Source organism: Sarcophilus harrisii, chromosome 4 (genome assembly GCF_902635505.1).
Source record: "Sarcophilus harrisii chromosome 4, mSarHar1.11, whole genome shotgun sequence".
NCBI classification, from domain to species: domain Eukaryota; kingdom Metazoa; phylum Chordata; class Mammalia; order Dasyuromorphia; family Dasyuridae; genus Sarcophilus; species Sarcophilus harrisii.
This window is the reverse complement of record NC_045429.1, coordinates 17487876-17506708: the sequence shown is the minus strand read 5'-3', so window position 1 is coordinate 17506708 and position 18833 is coordinate 17487876. Positions and strand designations below refer to the sequence as shown.

Genomic DNA, 18833 nt, shown 5'->3' with positions numbered 1-18833 from the left:
CTGGATACTTCCAGTTCTTAGGAGTGAGATGCAGGCAGAGGCCAGCCCCAGATGTGACTGACTCCAGCTCAGCAAAGGGGGGTCTTTCCAGCTGTTTTGATTTGAAAGAAGAAAACATTCCTCCATCGACCTTTGGAATCAAAAGAGAAATAGAATTTTACTTATAGAGAGGAATAGGCATGTGAAGGAATTATTGTAGAATTTACCCTAGGCTCCTATAGAAGCAAGAGTTATGGGTTCTTAGAGCCAGTGGTTCTCCAGGGCTCTTGTTTCACCCATAAGGAGCTTACGATTCAACTCAATTAAATTCAAGAGGTATTTGTTTTAAGTACAGAAGAGAAAGCATAGCTTAATGGTTAATGTATAGAGAATCAGCCTGGGAGTCACGAAGTGCTGGATTCATTTCCTGACTTGAACACCTACTGGTCATGTGGCCTTGGAAAAGGCATTTAATCTCTTACTCTCTCACACAACTCTCTAAAATTATAAAATGTAAACTAGGTGCTGATGAGGGGAATTTCTTTACCCAAAGTGTCAAAATATTGACATTATACCATAGATCTGGTACTGAAAACCCCCCTTATTCATATATATATATATATATATATATATAAAATTGTATGTATGTATGTATATATAGTATATTAACATTACATATATTTCATATTATATAATCATGTTAATGTATGTTATATAAGTTTATATATATATATATATATATCATGCATATACATTATATAATTATAGGTGTATTACTATAATATCACTAATATATATATAATGTAATTTTACATTATAGAATCATTATATCATTTCTATTATGTTATATATAACTGTGCTTAGTGAGTGGGATACAAAAACAAAAATGAAGGAACCTTGATCTTATGGAATTTCCATTCTAAGAGGAGAAAGCAACATGTTAGGAGTCAACTTAGTGCAGCAGAAAAAGTATTACTTTTGTAGCAGCCGACTTGTGATCAGGTCATAGTTTTCTTACTTCTTACTTTTAAGAAAAAATCCTTATTTATTTATTTTTTAAATTATCATAACTTTTTATCTTATTACTTTGATCTTCAGTAAGTTGTTTAATTATTTTTTGGTTAAAGCTTTTTATTTTTAAAACATATGCATAGATAATTTTCAACATTCACCCTCACAAAACCTTGTGTTCCAAATTTTTCTCTCCCTTCCTTCCCCCAACCCCCTTCCCTAGATGGCAAGTAATCCCATATATGTTAAACATGTGCAATTCTTCTATACATATTTCCACATTTATCATGCTGCACAAAAAAATTGGATCAAAAGGGGAAAAAATGAGAAAGAAAACACAATAAAAAAGTGAAAATACTATGTTGTGATCCACACTTGGTCCCTTCTCTCTGGGGGGAGATGGCTCTCTCCATCATCAGACCATTGGAACTGGCCTGAATTATCTCATTGTTAAAAAGAGCCATGTCCATCAGAATTGATCATTGCATAATCTTGCTATTGTCATGTATAGTGAACTCCTGGTTCTGCTCATTTCACTCAGCATCAGTTCCTGTCTCTCCATGCCTCGCTGAAATCATCCTGATCATTTCTTACAGAACAATAATATTCCATAACATTTATATACCACAATTTACCTAGCCATTCCCAACTGATGAGCATCCACTCAGTTTCCAATTTCTTGCCACTACAGAAAGGGCTGCCACAAACATTTTTGCCTATATGGGTGTCCCTTTCCCTCCTTTAAGATCTCTTTGGGACACAAGCCCAGTAGAGACACCGTTGGATCAAAAGGGTTTCAGTTTGATAACTCTTTGGGCACAGTTCCAAACTGATCTCCAGAATGGTTGGATCCATTCACACAAGTTGGTTAATTTCCCTGGGACTCAATTTCCTTAACTGTCAAATGAGAAAGATTATGCTAGGTGGTGTTGACAATAAAGATATCTGTTGCTTTGCCCATACTGGGATCAGAGTCACTGTCTTAAGTGGTAGTCCCAGGGCAAGAAGGAATACCAGCACAACAGAACTTGTACATATAGTGGAACAGGGACTTTTGTCATAATTCCAGGAGAGAAAAAAGTGTTTGTGGTCATTCACAGATTAGAACACAGGTCAAGAGAAGTGAACACACTTCTCCTTAGATTATACTATCTTGAAAGAGCTTAAAACTTATAGATCCTCAGAAGTAGCTTTGAAAACAGCTGCACAAAACCTCTGAAACTTGGGACAATACACCTTCCACCCTGGAAGCAGAGACCAACTTTAACAAATAGTTGAAAGTCAAGAAATAGCCTGGGAAAATGGGCAAACTACAGAAAAAATTCTGACCTTCACAAGTTATTATTGTGATTAGGAAGATCAAAAGACACATTCACAATATAGCAAAGTCAAAGCTCCTACACTCAAAGCCTTCAAGAAAAAATATGCATTGATCTGAGGCCATGAGAGAATTCAAAAAGGATTTTGAAAATCAAGTAAAAAAGGTAGAGGAAAAGTTGGGAGGAGAACTGAGAGTGATGCAAGAAAATTGTGGAAAAACTGAGAATGATGCAAGAAAATTGTGAAAAAAAGAGTCCACCACTTCATCAAGGAAGCAGAAAAAAATACTGAAGAAAACAACACTTTAAAAAATAGTCTGGACTAAATGGTAAACCATATAAACAGTCAATTCTCCTGAATGCCTTAAAAAGCAGAATTAGCCACATGGTAAAAATAATGCACAAAAATTCACTAAAGAAAAAAAAAACTCTTTAAAAAGTGGAATCAGCTAATTGGAAAAGGAGGTACAAAAGCTCACTGAAAAAAAATAATGCCTTAAAATTAGAATTGAGTAAATGGAAGTTAATGATTTTATAAGAAATCAAGAAATAATATAACAAATTCAAAAGAATATAAAAATATAGAAGACAATGTAAAATACCTCATTGGAAAGATAATTGGTCTAGAAAATAGATCAATGAGAGATAATTTTAAAAATTACTGGACTATCTGAAAGTCATGATCAAAAAAAGAGCCTAATTGTAATGGAAATTGTAATGGAAAATTGTCCTGATATTCTAGAACCAGATGTAAAATTGAAATTTGAAAGAATATACCAATCACCTCTTAAAAGAGATCTGAAAATGAAAACGCCTAGGAATATTATAGTTAAATTCTAGAGTTCCCAGGTCAAAGGAGAACATATAGAAGTAGCCAGGGGAAAAAAAATCAAATATCATGGAGCCACAGTCAGAATTATAAAAGATTTAGCAGCTTCTATATTAAAGGATCAGAGCGCTTGGGATATGATATTCTGGAGGGCAAAGGAGCTAGGATTACAACCAAGAACTGCCTAGCCAGTAAAACTGAGTATAATCCTTGAGGGGAAAAATATTCTAGAAATAGAGGACTTTGCAAGCATTCTTGATGAAAAGAGCAGAGCTGAACAGAAAAATTGACTTTTAAATGCAAGACACAAGGGAATCATAAAAAGGTAAACAGAAAAGCGAAATCTTAAGGCACTTAGGCATTTAATAAGGCTAAAGTGTTTATATTTCTAAATGGGAGGATGACATTGGTGACTCATAAGAACTTTCTGATTGTGAGGGCAGTTAGAAGGAATACACACATACACAAAGTGGAAGAGACAGACAGATACACACATAATGGAGAAATAGAGAGAAGGGTAGGGGAGAGAGAGAAGTGGGAAGAGAGAGGGGGAAAGAGAAAGGAAGGGGGAGAGAGAGGGAGGGGGGAGAGAATTTTTATTTTAGATATCATCCTTTCATAATTTGTATGAAATAATGATATCTAAAATAAAAATTAAGCAATGATAAGGGAATGTACTAGGAGAATGGGAGAAAGGGAGAGGTAGAATGTGGTAAATTTTCTCATATAAAAGAGAAAATATAAATTATATTTAATTAAATAATATAAGTAATAAAATTATATATAACATGTTATATATAATTTTATTTATATTTATCTCATATATAATTTTATTATTTATATTTATCATATGTATGTAATTTTATTATTTATATTTATCATATATATATATATGTAAAGAGCCAAGAAAATGGTAGACAACAATATAGGGGAGATCAGGGGGAGTGAGTGAACCTGACTATCATCAGAATTGGTTCCAATAGAGAATCACATACACCCTCAGGTGGGAATAGAAATCTCTTAACCTACAGGAGAGTAGGAGGAGAAAGGGATAAGACAAGGGGAGTAATAGAAGGGAGGAGAGACTGGAGAAGTGGATAGTTAGAACCAAAACACTTTTGAGGAAGGACAGGATGGTAGGAAAAAGAAAATAGAGTAATAGAGATGGAGAGATAAGGTGGAGGGAAATTCATTTAGCAATCGTAACTGAAAAAAAAAATTGAAGCAAGTTTCTCTGATAAGACCTCATTTTTCAAATATATAGAAAATGGAGCCAAAATTATTTTTAAAAAAAGTATTCCCCAATTATTATAATTGATAAATTGTCAAAGTATGAACAGTTTTCAGATGAAATAATCAAAGGTATGTATAGCATGTGAAAAAATGCTCTAACTCACTATTGATCAGAAAAATGCAAATTAAAATCATTCCAGATACTATCTCATACATATTAAGTTGATTAATAGGACAGAAAAGGAAAATGACAAATGTTGGAGGAGATGTGGGGAAAAATGAGACGTTAATGCATTGTTGGTGGACTTGTAGACGGATTCAACCATTCTGTAGAGCAATTTGGAATTATGATCAAAGAGCTATTGAAATATGTGTGCCCTTTGGTTTAGCATTATTTACTAGTAGGTCTGTATTCCAAAACAGATTCAAAAAAAAAAAAAAAAAAAAAAGGAAAAGGACCTATATACACAAAAATATTCATAACAGTTTTTTTTTTTTTTCCTGATGATAAAGAACTGGAAACTGAAGGGATGAATGCCCCTCAATTGGGAATGACTGAACAAATTTTGGTATTCAATTATGATGGCACACTATTGTATTATGAAAAAAAAATTGAGTAGGATACTCTCAGAAAATCTTCTGAAGACTTCTGTGAGATGATACAAAGTGAAATGTAATATATAACAATAACAGCAATATTTTAAGATGTTCAGCTGTGAATGACAGTTGTTCTCAGTAATAAAATAATCCAAGATAATTTTGAAGGATTTTTAATGAACAATGCCATCTATGCTCAGAGAAAGAACTGATGATGTCTGAATAAATATTAAAGCATACTTTTTAAACTTTCTTTTTTTGGTTTCTTTTTCTGTTTTCTTTTACAACATGATTAACATGGAAATGTTTTTCATGACGACATCGAATAACCTATATTGAAGTGCTTGCCTTCTCGATGAAAGGGGATGAGGAGGGAGGAAGGGGAGAGAATTTGGAAAGTTTTAAAAGCAAATGTTAAAAGATATTTTTTTTTTTACATGAAACTTGGCAAAAATAAAATATCAACTAAGTTAAAACTAAAAAAAACCCCAAACATTCAAACAAATGAAAAATGTGAGTTCAGATTTGACCTTAGATACTTAGCTGTGTGACCCTGAGTAAATCATTTAACTCTTATCTGCCTCAATTTCCTTATCTGTAAAAGGGGGATAATAATACCTCCCAGGGTTGTGGTGAGGATGCAATGAGATAACATTTGTAAAGTGCTTAGCAAATGCCTGGCAGGTATTTACAGAATGTTTCTTTTCTTTTCTTTTCTCTTCTCTTCTAAGATCCTTTTTTCTTTAAGTCTGTAATATTATGCACATAAATAAGTAAATGCAAAATATATAGAACTGATTTTGGCAGGATCAGGGGAAGAACATTAATAATTGTGGAAGGAAGTACTGGGAAAGTAAAATGAATTCTTTTCTTGACATTGTCCAGTCTAACCCATTCTCCATGACTTCTTGGAAGCTTCTTGTGAATCCTTTAATGAATCTTGTGATTCTTGAGGCATGCATTTGGAAATCCCCACTACTTTCCAACAAATGGCATATGCTGTGACTCAAGCTTGGGCTATATCCCTCAGCTATCTCTAAAATTTACATCCACTGCATACTTACAACTGCTCCATGGGTGAGTTTCTATCTCTATGTGAGCTGGGTTTTGAGTCTCAGAGGAAATCACAAGAGTTGTTATTCTTACCTCCATTCACTGGGAATTCACAAACCTGGGATCCTGTCATCCTTGTAGTCATGGTTCATAATTAGAGAATTGGGAAGGCACAACTCAAACTGGGAGGGGAATTTTGTGTTAAAAGATAAATATGGCCATAACTATTTGTAGGAAACAAATGGCGAATAGTGAAAGCTGATGTGTGTGAAGGTCATCACCGTTAGTCAGAACGAGAAGCCAGGAACAAGCATGCTATTTACCCCAGGCCCCTTCTGCCAATCACCTTCTGTGGGCTACAGCTTGTTGCTCTCCAGGGAGTAGAAGAGGGTATGAGATTTCATTGGCAGGGGCTGTTGGAGGGGAGATAGCACATCCTTGCTTCCCTGTGCTCTCCATCCATCATGCTCAATTGTACCTGCCATGAAGTTATCTTTGGACTCGGGTCCTCAGGGACTTCTGCTTGTTCCCAGAGGCAGCTGTTGCTCATGATAGTTTTTTTTTTTTTTTTAACTATCTCTTTGTTTCAACCCTGGAGGAGTAGAATGATTGGTTTGACGCTTTCACCAAGCCATCCCACTTGAAGTGACTGGGAAGGAAAAATTAAGGGTAAAAGTAAATAGTAAGGTATGATGTGGTAGTTTTGCAAGTAGGAAAAACTGGGTTCAAGTCGCCTGTGACGGGACTGGGCTTAGTGTACTGGGTTCAAATCCTTAATAGCCATGTGAACTCGATAAACAATCTTCTCTCTGAATTTCCCTCTCTTCATGTGTCAAATAACAGTCAAACCCATAATACCCTACACATTTTTGAAAGCCAAAATTAACAGGTATTCTGTTGTTTTCAAATTTAGAATATTGTATAAATGTTTACTCATCACCATGATCATTGGACTTTTGTTCTACAATAACAATAATTATTGTATTATTACAGTATTTAACAATAATTAACCAGGTCATGATTGGAAGAACACTGACTTTAAAATCCCAAGTCTAGAACTAGAACTAGAACTCAGAGAATCTCAAGTGCATTCCTTTTCTAGAAGAGATAAGGAAACTGAGGCAATTGAGGTTAAACTCATCTTGCCCACCACCAAATAAGCAATAAGCATCAGAGGTGGGATTAGAATCCAAGGTCCTCATTCTTCAGAACTGTGTTCAGGTAAAAGCTCAGATTCCAATACTACTGCTTCCTAAATGTCTGATTGTGGGGAAAAGCAATTCATCTCTCTGGCTACAGTTTATCATCTTTAAAACCAAAATAACTGGTATTTGTACAGTGCTTTAACTTGATCCTCACAACAGCCTCTTGAGGCTGATGCTAAAGTTGTCCTCATTTTACAGAAGAAGAAACTGAGGCAAACAGATTAAGTGACTTACTCAGGGTCACACGGCTGGCAAATATTTGAGACAAAATTCAAACTCAAATCTTACTTATTCCTAATTCACATACCTGTTCACATCTTTACTTAGTTGGACAAGCAAGTTGGACTAGATGGTAACTAAGTACCCTTCAAGCTGTAAATCTCAGGAAAGAACATTTTTTTTTTTCACCAGCCTGTTAAACAGGTTTTTTACATTGAAAATCATGGGATCCAGTTTTAGGAATCATAGTAGTTGTTATTGTTAAGGGAAAGTATAGAATATTGAAGGTTAAAACAAAAAACAATCTTGAATGGAACCCAAGAGTCCATGTTCTGGTTTCTTTTCTGCCATTTATTAATTGAACAACCTTGAAATCACTTAACTTTTCACTATCACTGCTTTGGTGAGTTAATTCCAGTGCTTTCCCTCAGTTAATTATTTCTGTATCCTGCCTATAGCTTGCATTCTATATATTTGCTTGTCATCTCCTTATTGTATTGTAAACTCCTTAAGGGCAGGGACTGCCTCTTTTTGCCTCCCCAGTGCTTATGTGGTACCTGCCAATGGTAGATACTTAAATGTTTTTTGATTGATTTATTGAAGGAATCTCCATATCCATATGATCAAAGAAAGAGCTTGGAAGTCACCTTGCCTAAATTCTCCTTTTTAAAGCAAGCCCAAGAGACTTGAAATGACTTGCCTAAGATCACTTAGGTAGTAAGTAGCAGAACACAGAAGTAAACATAGCTTTGCTGCCTCCAAATCTAGTGCTTTCTTATTTGCCTTGGCTCAGTGCATGAGATACTATCTACATGAATCTTTGATTTCCTCCCTAGTTGTTACTATTCTCTCAGTCAATCTCAAGTTCTCCCCAAAATACTTTAAAATCTTTTACATTTAGTTGCCTGTATGCTTAAAGACTCCCTCTGATTTGAATAAATAATAAAATATGGATTAGTTTTGTCTTTCTATTTCCAGTAACCAAACACTGTGTCTACCACATAGCACATGATTAAGCAGTAGTGTTGAATCAAATTACTTTAAATTGAGAATAAAAAACAAACGAACAAAAAAAATAGATAAAATGAAGATAAAATGTACAATCACAGTTGCTGAGAATCAAAAGGAGTAATGAGTAAAAAAAGATGCTTTGGGAATAAACAGAGATTGTGTAATTTCTGCAGAATTGTAAGTGGAGATCAAGATTAAAAGACAATGGCATTCAGATTAAATACTGGAGCAGGGTGAGTTCCAGATGACAGAAGGCTGAGATTAAAACTTGGCGATCTGTTGAAAGGACAATTTGAGCGTTTTCACCGCTCGTCGTGGTGTTTGATGTTTTTGATTAAATGCTGTAGTTATTAATGATGTTGTTTGAATGGAAAGGTATTGTAAAATTATTTATAGAAAAAAGGGTATTAGAAAAATAGATATAAATATTTTATAGATGCTAGGTAAAATACTCTGAAATCATCCACTTTTCTGTTTGTTGTAGTGGTATTTACACCCAGTCTGGCCAGTCCAAACAGTTCAAATAATGATGCACATATCCAGTCTTATTTCAAGGGCTTGTAAACCAACCACCAGGCCATTAGCCAGTGTTTATTGTGACTACTATGTTAAGGGTACAGGAGCTGAAGATACTAAGAAAGGCAAATCCCACTTGATCTCAATGAGTTCCCAGTCTAATGGGGGTGCGGGGTGGGTAGAGACAGCACATAAGCAATTATGTACAGATTAGGTGATAGAAAGGATCCATTGGGGATTATCAATAGAAGTAAAAGATGGGATTTTAACTGGGATGTGAAGAAAATCAGGAAGTGCTGTGACATATAGAGTGAAAAAAGGGGAACTGGGTCTTCCTTTGCTTGGTGATCAGGTGTGTTCTTTGGGGTACTTGTTGATTCTTCCTGGTGGGGAGTTTGCATAACTAACATCCTTCTACCAGGTTGAGACAGGAAATAGTGGGCTCTTGGGACCAATATCTTTAGCTAACTCAGTAAAGTAAAAAGGAAGCTTTCAAAGGCACAGTTTGACTGAAAGCATAAGTCTGGTGATGAATATTTAGCTCCTCTAAGGAGCCCCATGATCCCAGGAGTACAATCTGCACAATTTAGGAGAATACATAAGAATGCTACTCTTATCTGCTCATCCTTTGTGTTATACATACAATGTGACCTATTAACATAGCTTAAGATCTGATAAATGACTTGCAAGCCAAGAAGACATGGGTTCAGGTCTCATCTCTAACACATCCCACCTGTGTGCTGCTGTGTAAGCCCTGTAATATCTTAGTACTATAGTCCACTCTCCAATAATCAGTTGTAGAGAAAATGCTAATCTGCATTAATAGAGGGACTTTCCTCACTTGAAAGTAAACCATAGCAATGAAATCACAGGTTTCTTTGATCTCCCATATCATGGAGGTGATTCATATTGAGTTTGTATTTCAATCATTGTCCAGATCTTTGCATAATCTGTAACATACCCATTTATGTTATCCCTACTCTTTATAAGCCTGTCAGCCCTACTCTATGCTTGGGAAATTGATTTTTTGGACACAGGTGTGAGATTTTACATTGATTTCTAATAAATCTTTTTTTGATTTAGTTTCATGCTCTTGCCTGGCAAGATTTTTTTCACACTGCCTTCTAGTGTATTGGACATGTATTACAGCTTTTTGCCATTTGCAAATGTGAGAAACATATAATTAAAGCCTTTCCTCAAGTCATTGGAAATAAGAGTGGAAGTGAAATCATATGATGGAAAGCTAAGTGATCTCAGACTAAGCATACATCCTAGTTATTCCACTGGAGATGTCTTTCAGAGCTGACACTGAATCATTAATATCCATTCTCTGGGTCCAATTGTGCATTCAGATAAATTATCCCAACAGCAACCACCTTCTCTATTTATTTAGTTGATCTGTCAGAAAAGGAAACGTGGTTGGTCTGGAACGAATTGTTCCTGATGAAGCCATGCTTGCTCTTTGTGATCACTTACTTCTTCATTGATTGTCTCTTTAATAATTCTCTAGATTTCTCTGAGAAATGAAAACAAACTCAAATTTGCAAACTCTATTCCTTTTCCTTCTTCAGAGATCAAAACAAGAGTTGCCCTGACTTAATGCAGGCCTGACTTAACTTGATTTTCCCACAGTTTTTCAAATATCACTGTCATCTGCTCATCCCCGATGCTAATCATTTCTGTGTCTGAGAATGTTGTTCCTCTGGTTCAGGGGACCTGCACTCTTCAAGGACCATTAGATGCTTTCTTTATCTCTCCTAAATTATCTAAGAGATCAAATCCCCGTAGGTAACTTTCACTTCTGGGTGATCACAACTCTGACATGGACAATCGCTGCTTTCAAATTTGAGGGAGGCTGAGTTGGGTAGAATAGAGAGATACTGACATCATTTTCTTATATCTCCCTCCAATGGTTCATAGATACCAGAGGCCCTGTTCTATAGTGGGAAAGACTTTGAATTCAAAATCAAATCATGATGTGGCAAATGGAACCCTGACCTTGGAAATGCTACAACTTCTTTTGCCCTCATGCTAAGTAGTGCAGTAGAAAAAGCTCAGGGCTGGAGTTAGGAGAACCTGACTTCAAATCCATCCTCAAACAATTATTAGCTGTATAATTAAGGGCAAGTCACTTAATCTCTCTTGCCTCAGTTTACTCCATTGCAAAATGGGAATAATAACACCTACATCTTACCATTGGAATAAGGCTCAAATGAGCTAATAATTGTAAAGCACTTAACATAGTGTCTGGCACATAATAAGTTCTATGTAAATGTTTCCTATTGTTATCTATTAAAAGGAAGGTTTGGACTAGGTAATCTCTTCAGTCTAAACCGCCCATCTTATAATGTGTCAGTCAGTAGTTATGACTGGAGCAAATTTCTAACCAAGTCCTAAAGAGAAAAGCACAAGGAAAACGTTTCCATTTCCCCTTCTCAGGATCAAGGGAGAAGAATATAACCTTGCGTGTGTAATACCAATAAATTCTCCCTGGGTGGAAGAAAGTCAGCTGGCATTATTCATGCTAAAATGCCTATTCAAATTTGATGTTTTGTGGGGAGGAGGAATAGGCTGCTGAGCCCAAGTAGTCTGGGAAAGGCCCTGGAAAATAGTGCCTGAAATACTAGGGGCCACTTTTTTTCCCTTTTTATTATTCTAGTGAGACAGAATCAAGGCTAATCAGATCAGATTTCAGATTGCTTTGAGCTTTTGAAAATGGTTTTCTTGGCAGCAGCATCCTGTAAGGAATCCTCCTCTTCTTTCTCTTCCCTGTTCTACATGCACTTTCCTGGGTTTTCCCTTTCTTCTGGGTGCCTCCCCTTTTCTCTTAGATTATTGTTTTTCTCCTCTGAGGTGCACCTCCCTCTTCCCCTCCACTTCCTATCTGGCACATCAAGCCCTTAGTTGTGCTCATTTTAATTGTAATTCAATCGCACCAGATTTCAGCTGAGATCCAGCCATTAACACTGAGTGCTTGGTACCACCCAGGGTACCACTCTGCTGGTAACCAGCTGGTTACAAAAGCAATGCTCTGAGCCAGGCCCCTCAACTAATCTCTGCTTGGCATCCAGATACCTTAGCATGCCATGCCATCTTTAATTGGTTAATTCATTTTTCCATCGATAAAATCCTCCTGAAACCTCTTAAAGATTTTGGGAGAAACAAGAACTTTCTTTCCTACCGGGATAAGACAGTACAACTGTCATGGCAATTGGTTATTTAACTTATGTACGTGTGCACACACACATGCATCACTACCAAGAGTTCAATCTCAACTGTATGTATTGATTGACCTTTGCCTCTATTCCTCTGTACCTTTCCCCACCCTCATTCAAAGATCTGAGATCTGAAGTCAGATGAGACGCCACAGGTCATTTATTCCAATCCCTCTGCTGGATAAAAGGGAAAACTGAAATCCCCAGAAAAGTGGTTGCACCAGGGTAGCCTAAAACCTTCAAAGTTTGGTTAGAGAAGAGTGTCATCTTTCCTTAACAGTGAGTAACCTTTTGTTTTCCTTAAAGAGTGAAAATACTTCCTTTTCTAGTTCAGGTAGAGGTTTTTTCTCCTGCCAATTCCCCAAGTAAACTTTACAGGCCCCAAGAGTTATTAGCTTATAGGTTTTACAGCACATCTTGTCCAAGCTACTTATTTAAACTGGGGCAACTTTGGTTCACTAGAGAAAGATGGGGAACCCGTCTAAAGTCTAGCAGCCACTAAGCCCAGTGTCTGGCCATGTAACTGGGTAATAAATACTTGTACAATTGATTGATAGAAGCAGACCTCGAGTTTAGGTTACTCTTACTTGACCATGGCCTAGCAGGGGTCCTCAAACTTTTTAAATAGGGGGCTAGTTTACTGTCCCTCAGACTGTTGGAGGGCCGGACTATAGTAAAAACAAAAACTTTGTTTTGTGGGCCTTTAAATAAAGAAACTTCATAGCCCTGGGTGAAGGGGGTAATTGTCCTCAGTTGCCACATCTGGCCTGCGGGCCATAGTTTGAGGACCCCTGGAGGAAGTACTTCAAAAATGTATATTGAATGTTGGGAGTTGGGAATTTTGGTCCTAAAATTCACAGGTAAGACAAAGACCCCACAATGGTTGAGGTTTATATGGTGCTTTTCAGAGATGGTTGGAGCACATTAGGTGACATATAACCATCATTTTAACAATGAAAAAATCCAAAAAGCAAAGCAGTTTTCCCCAAATCATGCAGCAAGCATCACTTCTTATAATAACAGAATAATGATAGCAACTAACAGTTCTGTAGCACTTAGTATGGGCTAGTCACTGTATTTAGTATATATAAGTTAACCTATAATATTATTTGATCCTCATAACAATAATGTATATTTATAAATATGTTTGTATTTTGGGACCCCATTTAGAGTTTTCTTAGGCAAAAGTACTGAGGTGATTTGCTATTTCCTTTCTCCAGTTCATTTTATAGATGAAGAAAGTAGGGTCAACAGGATTAAGTGACTTGCCCAGGATTACACAGCTAGCAAGTATCTGAAGTCTGATTGGAACTCATGAAGATGAATCTTCCTGAATTTAGAGCCAGCACTCTCTACTACATCTACCTAGGTGGTCTAAAGGCAGACACCCATATATCTATCTCTGTCACTATGTGTGTGTGTTATATGTGTGTGTGTGTGTGTGTGTGTGTGTGTGTGAGAGAGAGAGAGAGAGAGAGAGAGAGACAGGGGGGGGGAAGGGAAAGGAAAAGGGAGGAGAAAAGGGAGAGAGGGAGAGGGAGAGGGGGAGGGAGAGGGATGGGGAGAAGGAAGGGAAGGAAGGGGAGAAAGCTGAATTCCTCTGGCCTCAGACATTTCCTAGCTGTGTGATCCTGGCCAAGTCACTTAACCCTATTTAGTTTCCTTATCAGTAAAATGACCTTGAGAAGTGGCAGATCTCTCTAGTATCTTTGCCAAGAAAACCCAAAATGGGGTTATAAAGAGTCAGAAACAACTGAAAAATAACTGAATAAAATTCTGTGTTCTCTTTGTCTCTCTTTCTCAATATATATATTAATATATGTGTGTGAATGTACATATATAGCTATGAAGATATACATGCACATCCATATGTACGTCTATCTATTCATACCCATCTATCATCTGTCTCTCTGTCGGAGATGAGAGCTGGAGTTAGAACATGAGTGTTTCATCATTTCTAAGGACTGAGAGGTGAAAGGATGCTCAGAAAGCACCTACTCAAAAAGTAATTCTTCCACAAAGTTGTTTCAAGTTTAATTGAGCGAGCGTTAAGTTGTTGCATCTCCTGTGCTTGGTCCTGGGAGACAAAGACAGTAATAAAACAGCCCCTGCCCACAAGGAGCTTACTTGCTACTCTGAGGAAATAATACATGTACTGATACTTGAGAATAAAATAGATACACTATAAATACAGTGTCATTTCAGGAAATCAGGGAGGGAAGAAGCAGCACCTGAATTCAACCAAAGATGTTAGGGGTTAAGGGAGCCTAGGTGGGCTCACTTCAGGGGCGGAGATAGCTTCTGTAAAAGCTTGGACATGGCAGATGGTCTGGTTTGCTTAAGGTCAGTGCAAGAACAGAGGGAGAGAGTATACAGAAAGATGAAATCGTGCTAGAGAGAAGGGTAGTTTGGAGTCCCATCAGGATGGACTTTAAAGGCCAGACAAGGAAGTTTGCATTTTACCAGCCATTGAGTTGGGGGGACTGTCATAGTCCTGAAAAATAAAGAGCTTTCTAGCCTTGACTTCTCATCAGAAGCACAGAACAGAAAGGACTTGGATTGTCCCATTTTCATAATTGAGAAAGCCTCCGTGTGGTGGCAGGAAGGGTTGGAAAAGCTAAGGAGAAAATACTTAGAGATGAATGAAAGGGGTAGGGGGAGAGTAATGATTGGTAAGGTTAAACTTTCTAGGTACGGTGCCCTTGAACTGACTGTGTTCTGTTCCTAGAATATGCTCCCCCCTCTCTGCTTCCTGAAGGACTCCCTGGTTCCCCTTAAAACTGAACGGCAGCATCTCCTTCCACACAAAAGCTATCTGTGACCTCCCCAGCCACCAGTGCCCTCCCTTAGAAAGCTATTTCCCTTTTATCTTCATATTCCCAGCACTTAGCACAGTGTCTGGCACACAGCTGCTACTTAATAGATGTCTTCTGATTGCTACATAGAGTGCCTTCTCATTGAAAGGGTGATATAAATAATGAGACGCAAAACACAGACAAATTTAACATAGATCATTCTGATAACTAAAGAAATAATCCAGGCTGTTTTTCTCTTTAGACAGATCATATGGGTCAGTGAAATCAGAAGCAATTGGGAGTGAAATAGTGGAAAGGCTTTAGTTGGGGGGGAGATGCTGGTACAGGTTAATTGAGGTGAACTAAATAGAATGGAATAAATGAAACAAGTGATGATGATGATGGGGGGGTGAGGGTGGTTATGGTGATGATGATGATGATGGTAGCTGGCAGGTATGTAGTGCTTTCAGACTTGCAAAGAGCGGTGCAAATAGTAGCTTATTTTGTTCATAGCTGGAGAGGGGGACAGAACAAAGACTAAAACAGCAGCTTAGCAAGAGATGTAGTCTTGCATTTTTTTTAGAAGATTATATTTAATATAGATAGAAAACTAGATCTCATACTCCCTCCATGAGGTAGCTCCCAATTTAGGGCAATGAACTTGGTCATTTGTCTGTGATTTTCCCAGCACGCAGAGATGTAAAATGTGAAGGGAAATATTGGAATATGAAGGATCCAAAAAAAAAAAAAAAAAAAAAGGTACTCCAATCAAAGACCAATAAGGAAAGTGCAACAACTAGAAATGCACAATCTAAAATTATAAGGAGATAAAATTGTCACCAGAGACAAGGCTTTTTAGGTCACCTATCATCTCATTCTCACATATGCTTTCTGAACAACATCTAACTTTGGAGCTAGGAATAAGACTTTTCCTAACAATATTACATTTAACAGGTTTCTCAGAGGTGTGGAACACATCCCTCCACCCTTTGAGGAAAAAGAACAACAAAAAATCCTTTTTCACTTGACTTATTTCTCAGGGGTGATTTTCTTATGAACATTGGGGTCTATTTGCAATATGAAGCTATTGTCACATATGTTCTATCTGGTTCGAATTGGAACCTTTGAAGGATATTCTCCAACACTAATCACATGTGTGGGATTTTTCTCCCGAGTGGACTTATTTATGAATGCTAAGGTTTGTACTCTGAATGAACCCTTTGTCAAATTCATTGATTTATGGGGTTTCTCCATTGCTTGAACTCTCCGATTAACATTGAAGTTTGTTTTCTGAACAAATTCTTTGCCACACTGCTTACGTTTGTAAGATCTCTCCCGTGTGGAGTCACTGATGAACGTAGCGGCTAACTCTATGAATGAAGCTTTTGCCACATTCATCACTTTTATGGAATTTCTCCCCTGTGTGGATTCTCTGATATCTATAAAAACATTTGAATTCACTCCCACACTGTTCATAGTGTTTTCTTTTTCTCCTACATGAGCCTTCTTATGAGTATGGAGGTAGTTCTGGGAATTAATATTTGCAACATTCATTCTATATATTGGTTTTCTCCAAGGAGAAGACTCTCTGATGTCTATAAATATGTGATCATAACCTGAGTCCTCTCCAACACTGATCACATTTATACGGTTGCTAGACCTTTGAACTCTGATAATCATTAAAGTTTAAGCTCTGAGTAAAACCTTTCCCCTTAGTGAATTTTTATAAGGTTAATATATACTGTTCTCTGCACAAATCCTGGGTTAAAATACTCCTCATAATTTTAAGACTTCTCTGTATGGAATAATTTATATCTATAAACATTTGAGCAACATTTGAAACGGCTTCAACACTAATTATAATTATAGAGTTTCTATTGATGGGCTACCTCTGAACAAACCCTTCACCACATTCATCACCTTTATTAGGTTTCTCTCCTCAGTGGCTCTTTGATGAGTTTTAAATATTATTCTCAAAAGCAAAGTAAATTGTCACAAAGGAATATTTGTAGTGGCTTTCTCCTAAGTGATTTCTTAACTGTGTGATATGTACATTTCAAATCAAATGTTATGTTATTGCCACTATATCCATAAGATTTCAATTTTGTGACGGCTCTCAGTTCATTATTTTGGCAGGTTCATTTACCTTCAGATATTCAGTATCCAGACAAAGCTATATTAGGAGATTTCCTAAACTTCTTTTCAAAAGTTGAGTTACTCATGAGCATTAACTTTGTTTTGAAAATAGCCTCATTTACAAATTAATTTTTTGCTTCCCCAGCAAAGATTGTTTCCATTTGATTTCCTGATCTTGTGAAGATTCAAAAACTTTTCAAAATATAATCTTTTACTCTTTCCAGTTATATTTAATCCTTAACATTTATTTTTGTTAGATTTTGAGTTCCATATTCTCTCCCTTCCATTCTCCCTCTTTATTAAGGCAAGTGATTTGACATAGGTTATTTTTGTGCAGTCATACAAAATGTATTATTAGTTATTATATTATTATATGTAATACAATACATAAAATGTGTAATATAATGTAATACATATATTATGCATATGATATGATATAATATTATATTAAATGTATTATTAGTTATTATATTATTTATATATTAGTTATGTTGTGAAAGAAAATATATTCAAAAAAACAGCAAGCCAAGAAAAATTTTAATTTTTTTAAAATTATGCTTCAATCTTCAATGAGATTCCTTCATTTTTTTTCTCTGGAGATGGATAGCATTTTTCATCATGAATCTTTAAGAATTTTCTTAAATCATTGTTTTGTTGAGAATTGTAAATCCTTCATGGTTATTTATCATATGATATTGCTGTTACTGTCAACAGTGTTTTCCTGGTTCTGCTCACATCACTTTATGTCAGCTCATGTAAGCCTTCCCAGATTTTTCTGAAAACAGCCTGCTCATCATTTCTTATAGTATAGTAGTATCCTATTACAATCATATACCACAACTTAGTCAGCCATTCCCCAATTAATGGGCATCCCTTCAATTTTTAATTCTTTGCCACCACAAAAAGAGCTGATAGACATATTTTGTTTGTTTGTTTTTGCACATATAGGTTCTATTTATTTTTTAATCTCCTTGGCATTCTAGTAGTGGTTTTGCTGGATCAGAAGGTATGCATAATTTTATTATTCCATAAAAGTAGTTCCACATTATTCTCTACAGTGGTTGATCAATTCACAACTCTACCAAATGCTTCATTAGTATCCCAACTTTCTGCATCCCCTCCCACATGTGTCTTTTCTTTTTCTGTTATATTAGCAAATCTGAGATGGTACTTCAGAGTTGTTTTAATTTTTATTTCTCTAATCAATAGTGATTTATAGCATTGTTGCAAATGACTATAGATAAACTTTGATTTCTTCTTTTGAAAGCTGTCTTTTCAAATTCTTTGATTATTTAATCCATTAAGGAACTGTACTCTTATAAATTGACTCAGTTTTCATCTTTCATGTCTAAATCATGAGATAAATTTGGCCTTTCCATCGTGTGTGATATGAGAGGTTGATCTGCAGCTAGTTTCCATCAAATTGCTTTCTACTTTATCCAGCAATAAAAAACAATGAGCTTTTTCTTTTCAAAATACATCCAAAGAGAGTTTCCAACATTCACCCTCACCAAGCCTTCTTTTCTCATTCCCTATTCTAATTCCTTAATTTTTTTTTCTTCTTATTTTGCTACAACTAGCATTTCTAGTACAGTACTCTATAATAGTGGTGGTAATGAGCATCCTTGTTTCACCTCTGGTCCTATTGGAAAGTTGTCTAAGTTATCTTTATTACAGCTTATTCTTGCTAATGAAATGATAATTAGATGTTGTCT

At 36.3% G+C, this 18833-nt stretch overlaps 1 protein-coding gene across 2 annotated transcripts in view; it reads left to right on the top strand.

The window, feature by feature from the left end:
• FGGY (FGGY carbohydrate kinase domain containing) overlaps positions 1 to 18833 on the top strand; it is a 499331-nt gene that overhangs the window by 65433 nt on the left and 415065 nt on the right. The gene's annotated exons all lie outside the window — the stretch shown is intronic.